This window comes from Podarcis filfolensis (genome assembly GCF_964270895.1).
Source record: "Podarcis filfolensis genome assembly, chromosome: 11".
NCBI lineage: Eukaryota > Metazoa > Chordata > Lepidosauria > Squamata > Lacertidae > Podarcis > Podarcis filfolensis.
Genome location: NC_139613.1, coordinates 25,201,572 through 25,208,295, shown reverse-complemented (window position 1 = coordinate 25,208,295; position 6,724 = coordinate 25,201,572).

The window sequence follows — 6,724 nt, the reverse complement described above, 5'->3', positions numbered from 1 at the left end:
TACAGAATAAAAAAGAAACCACAGATAAAAATAGACAATACAAAAAAGAAAACACACAAAATACACAAAAAAACAGCTAATTAAGAAAAAAAGAAATTAAAAAGATAAAACAAATCCATTTTTCTCAATATCCTCAAATTCATATGCTTGTATCCTTGACCTCCTCACACCTCCCCCCTTTTGTGTTCCCATTTACATACTTAATTCAGCAAATTCTTACCCTTTTTCAAATATCTTAACTTTGTGTCATAACATATTATACCTCAATATTTTCAACCATTTATCAATACATTTTTTTACATAATCTTATTAACTTTTGTCACTAGTTACCACTTATTACCAATCCAAGCATAATTTTAACATTCATTAATTTTACAGTATTTCCGAAGATAGTCTTTAAATTTCTTCCAGTCTTCTTCCACCAACTCTTCTCCCAGGTCTCGGATTCTGCCAGTCATTTCCGCCAATTCCATATAGTCCATCAGCTTCATCTGCCACTCTTCCAGGGTGGGTAGCTCTTGTGTCTTACAATACTTTGCGATGAGAATTCTTGCTGCTGTTGTTGCATACATAAAGAAAGTTCTGTCCTTCTTTGGCACCAATTGGCCGACCATGCCCAAGAGAAAGGCCTCTGGCTTCTTAAGGAATGTATATTTAAATACTTTTTTCATTTCGTTATAAATCATCTCCCAGAAAGCCTTAATCTTTGGGCACGTCCACCAAAGGTGAAAGAATGTTCCTTCATTTTCTTTACACTTCCAACATTTATTATCGGGCAAATGATAGATTTTTGCAAGCTTGACTGGTCTCATGTACCACCTGTATATCATTTTCATGATATTCTCTCTTAGGGCATTACATGCCGTAAATTTCATACCTGTGGTCCACAACTGTTCCCAGTCAGCAAACATGATGTTATGACCAACATCTTGTGCCCATTTAATCATAGCAGATTTAACTGTTTCATCCTGCGTGTTCCATTTTAGCAGCAAGTTATACATTCTTGAAAGTGTTTTAGTTTTGGGTTCTAACAATTCAGTTTCCAATTTTGATTTTTCCACCTGGAAACCTATTTTTTTGTCCAAATTATAGGCCTCTCTTATTTGAAAATAATGCAGCCAATCTCGCACCTTGTCTTTTAATTTCTCAAAACTCTGCAATTTCAATTTATCTCCTTCTTGTTCCAATATTTCCCAATATTTCGGCCATTTGGCCTCCATATTGGACTTTTTCAGTGCCTTTGCTTCCATTGGTGACAACCACCTTGGGGTTTTATTCTCCAGTAAGTCTTTATATCTTAGCCAAACATTAAACAATGCTTTCCTGACAATATGGTTTTTGAATGCTTTATGAGCTTTAACCTTGTCGTACCACAAATATGCATGCCACCCAATACCTTGGGCATAAGCTTTTAGGGGCTGGATTCCACTTTGTCAGATGCAAATGGACTCTGTTCGACAAAAGCTTCTACTGTAATTCATTTGTCAGTGCCATGAAACCCCTAGCTGTATTCACCCAAAATGTGCAAAAACCATGGAGGGCAATTGGCAAGAGAACAGGACAGGTTAGGGCTGTTGATTTGGGTCAGTTAACAACCTTGAATCCTGTTATCAGACTTAGGCCAGTAGATTGCAAAGTACAACAGAGTTGAGCAAATTCACCGAGTGTTAGATCCAAAGCCTTTTCATGCATCAGCAGAAATTTCAAGCATTCGACAGTGGGACAATGCTGCACAGCTGGGAAAAGAAAAATGATTTCTTTAGAAGTACCATTCACATTTTTATCAGCGCATTGCTATGATTTCTCTGTCCGCCTCCTTTTCCTAATCTGGTCTTGACAGTCAATTTCATTGGTATGTCTTCAGATGACAATAAATGACTTTGCCACAGAGGAGAAGGAATGAATGCACTTCTTTACAATGGGATAGTGGCTGTTAAGATGCAAATGCAAGCACTTGACTGTGTGCACTTCTAAATCAAATACCCCATAAACTGAAAACCAAGGTCTCACATGCATTTTACCTTTGGGTATGAATGTGTACATTCTAAAACCCCACTATACACTACACTGGTGTAAAAACGACCTGATACCCATCATTATTTTCACTTGCAATGCCATTTCCTATAAATAAATATGGCAACAGTGCAAGAATACATGTCAATTCAAATGTTGTAGAATAATCGCCATATATCCTAATGCACACTGACTTGGAGGGTTGGCCGCTGATGAAATTACATAGCCACTACTCCTGTGCTTCCAAACTGCAGGCTGATCTGCAGAAGTCAGCAGATGATGCTTTTAACAGGATAGAGGTAAACGTTAGCCTTGTTCATACATTCCGAGAATATCATGGGCACAGTGTGATTGGGGCAGAGAGGTGTGCACAATTGCCCCATCCCTGCCGGTGCCAATCCTGACCTTCCTGAGTGGGTAAGGTCTGAATGGGGATTTGTCCATGTGCAGTGATGGGGGAGAAATTTGTTTAAAGTGTGAACTAATGTGAACCTGCATAATCACACTTCCTTAGGCAATACATGAACCAAAACACAGCTGTCCTTCAAAATTCACATTTCTCCCAGTTTTGCAATGCAGTTCTCCAACCAAATAATTTCTAACAACAATAATGCATATATCTCCGCATTTCCCCCCTACAAAAAATGCATTATTTTAGGGGAAATTACTTGCAGAAATATGTATATTAGGAGAAATGTGCATGGAGTTTCATGCAGACTAAAAAATATGTTTGCAAAGTGATGCTGAAATGGGGCGAACGGAACCTGAGAATGGAAAAATTAGAAATGGAATGATAACATAACTGACAGATTCATTCATCCTTCTTTAGGATCCCACCTGTGATCAGGACTGCTGCTTTTTCAGGGGAAGATTCTAAGTCTGCTCAGCCAGATGCACTTAGAATCCCACTGCAGAGCTCCCCACTCAATGCAGGAAGGTCTGGGGTGAAGTTGGTAGGGACAGGGGACTTTATGTGGCTTTTCATTCCCACTACATGTTATACCCTTAAGGATTCTCTGAATGCACGAGTAGGGTTATTGCCACTGGTTAATTGCTGCTGGGACATAGCAACAGGGAATGGCAAACCTACTGACAAAGAAAAAAACCATGTGGCTAAAACATTGTGTGTGCCTCTGTGGATGAGGTGGGGAGAGGGAAATGAAGGCTTATTGTTGAGGAGAACCCGGATTAGGGCCACAGTGAATGGGCAGTGTCAACGCTTTCTCTTGTGTCATTGTCCTAATGATCATCACCCCACCTCCCCAGTGGTTCTGATTGGCATCGGAAGTAGACTGCCATAATGTGTAGTTTATCCTGGGGGTACACCCTACTTATGGCAAGAAAGGTGATCCAGATTTAACAATAGCCAAAACTGCAGACAGTCCTACATCAATGATAAGTGCAGCAGCCTAACGGCCAGGGACCTTTGGAGTATTAGAAACTAGAAGGAAACTGGGAGAAGAAAATCCTTGAACAAATGCATCCCAAGAGAATGAACAAAGGAATTTACAGAAAAGTTGGTAATCTTACACCGGTCCCTACTTATCACATCCCTATGCATCACATCCTTATATCTTTGAGTATAGCATTGGGAATAGAAAAGAAAATATTGTGACAGAATCTTCTTTTTCGTCTGTGCTCCACTAGTAGTGCTTATACCAGCCTTCACAGAATTCAATGATCTTGAAACATATTGATTTAAAATCCACAGAAATGAATACAGAAGCGTGCATCTGTGTGGAAATAATGTAAGACTATCATCTTTTATAGTTTGATGAACAACCAACAGGATGAGAGACTGCTCCTACTCCAACAATTCAAAAGGAACAAACCAGATTTGCTAAGTGAGGTGAATTGTGGCAAACATTTGGCAACGATCAGATTACACATGCATGCAAAAGTCATCATTTCTTCCTCCTCCAATTCCTCTGTATATTATCCTGTTATAGGATTTGGGGGTGGTTTGGATGTTGCCTGTGGGTTCTAACAAAACCTGTAGTTTTATATGTACAGGATGGGAGTTTGTGAGTTTGTTCTAGAAGAAACTGCTGAACTGGTCAAACCATTTTCTTTAAGCTAATGGCCTGGTTAGATCTGTAGCAATCCCCAGCTGCATGACTGAAAATGTGGATAAGAACAGATGTGTTGCCATCAAGATAAGTGTGTCAGCCTTCACCCCCCCCCCACCTGGCTGGAGACCAAGTCATCTTGTAAGAAGGAGGAAAAAATAGCTGGGGCTAGTATGCGAGTCTGGGGTTGAAGATGGAAAGCGATAGAGGTTGAGTTTGCTCTCTGTGCTGAGACCAAAACTTTGGCTGTGGGGAGCCTCCCTGACAACCATGTGTGGAAACAAGATCTGTTGGAATGTTAACTCTGTGAGCCCTTCCATCTTAATCTCAGACTGTGTATATGCGTAAATAAAATCACAAACCCAAAGGACACCAGAGTCTCCAATGACCTTCATTCTAAGGAAACGGAATCTTGGATAAGTGGTGACACCCCTGGACTTACTTGCCGCTTGGAGATTGGGGTGCATGCAAAGGGCATCCAAGGCCAGGGTAAAGAGGTGTGTTTTACTTCCTCTGAATCTTTTTTTAAATTGCTATTTCTATATGCTGCTTTTGTAATTGTTAATTTGTTAGCTTCCCCCCTCCCCCCCGATTGTATTTTATCATTGTGTTAGCTGTCCTGCTTTGGGGTTGGAGGAAACCTCTTCTGACAAATGGGGCATATTTCTCTTTCTAAGCCAACTAATTAATAATAATAATAATAAAAAATGTTACACTGTCCTGAGAATCTTGGAAGAAGAGCAGGACAAAAGCCTCAAAAATGCCTGCTTATTAAGATGCAGATTTTAGTTACTAAAATGAAAAACATTTTTTTTCACTGAAATGCCAATGCACAGAGGATTGATAGCTACCATTTTACTTCATTAATGCAAATGTATGCATGTTTTCCCAGAAGTAAACCTCACTGTGTTCAACTGGGTTTACTTTCAGTGGAAGTGTGCATAGTCAGCCGCCCACATTCCAGCAATGTTGCCATTCCTTTCAGAAAACGACACTGCCATCCATTACCATCCGTTCAAATTTCACCCTTTGGCCAAAAAAGGGAGCATTAGTAATATTGACAATTAAATTATGCTCAGTAAGATGATTGTTTCAGTCTGTCTGTTGGTAGCTTCAATAAGGCAATTCTGCACTGCCGTCAGTTCAGATATGAAATGCTCTTTGCGAGGAAACATTGCGAAGACATTACTGAGTGGAAGCGGGGGTGGACTGGTTTCACGGCCCAGGGGACTGAAATGTCGGGGTTAGGTCCGTAAATATACACACAAAATAAATCAACTAACTTGCTGAGTGTCTGGACTACAATGCGCCCTAGCAGGTCTCCTCCTGTTTCGACCAGCTCCTTCTTTTCCATTATCTTCAATAATATTGAGGGAAAAGATGATCATCCCAGCAGCCTTAAGTGACATAAAAATGGTGATAATAATAAAAGGAGAAAATAAATTCTATAAATAAAATAAATTTTAATTGGGGGAGAGTATTTTGTTTTATTAAGATACGTTTTATTCTCTCATGCCAATCCAAATATCCATCACTATCCAGTGATGGATATTTGTCCAGTTAGAACACTTAGGGAGCAAGCTCAGGCAGAAAAGGCCCAGCAGAGAAGAACTAAGCACATCCTCATGGAGGCGGTTTCATGAAGCCCCTTTAATAAGAAAGCAAGTAGAAAAATGAATTCTTTTAAGTGGTTCTGCCTTCTGTTTGTTGGATTTGGAATCAGTCTATCATGCAGGCATCCTTAAGTCTTCATGGAACCTCCACAAGGATTTGCTACCAGGTATTCATTGTAGAGAACTGTACAGCAGCTAAGAACGTTTGAAGCACTTTGTGCTCCTTACAAGTCCTATTTTCCCTATGGAGAACTGAGGCAAGGTGGGAAGCATACCTGAGGTCATAGGATCCATAGCCATTTGCAAACTGAAGATTTCTGTGTGTGTAATTTTAGGTTTTGTTTTGTTTTGCTTTGCTTTCTTCTAGCGTGTTTATATGAATATTATAATATTGTTAGAAATTTAGTTTTGCAACAGTTCCTAACTATATTGCATTCTTTTTAGTGAGAGGGACTGTAGAAAATGCTTTGCATGCAGGTCTTCAGTTTATTTCATGGCATCTGCAAGTGTGCTTCTGAACCCACATGCATATCCAGCACTCATGTGTATTCAACACACATCTCTGAGAGGATTGGATTCTTTTGCTAGAGTCAGTATGTGTGTCTGTTATTGAAACATGTTTACTCTTATCCTTATGCCCCATGAAAAAGTTGTGCACACTGGGAAATAAAGAAATGTTGGTTTATTACATGGCACAAACCATATTACAAATATGTAGGCACCAAATCATTCAGTAGAAGCTTCTTCTTCTTTGGCGATCACTCGTAGCCAAGTAAGATTGTCTTCCATAAACACAGTTTTAACAGTGAGTCTGTAAGTGACTGTGGAGGCCAATTCTGAATCCACCAGTCCTTCCACAGTGGGGACATAGGTTTCCGTGCTGGAGTTGATCATGGTGAGGGTTTGCCAAGCGTGCCTTCCTCTTAGCATGTTTCTCCTTTTTGTTCTGAGTTTGAGCATCTTCAAAGGCCATGACACCTTTGGTAAAGGCTGTTCTCCAATTGGAGCGCTTGCAGGCCACCTTGATCA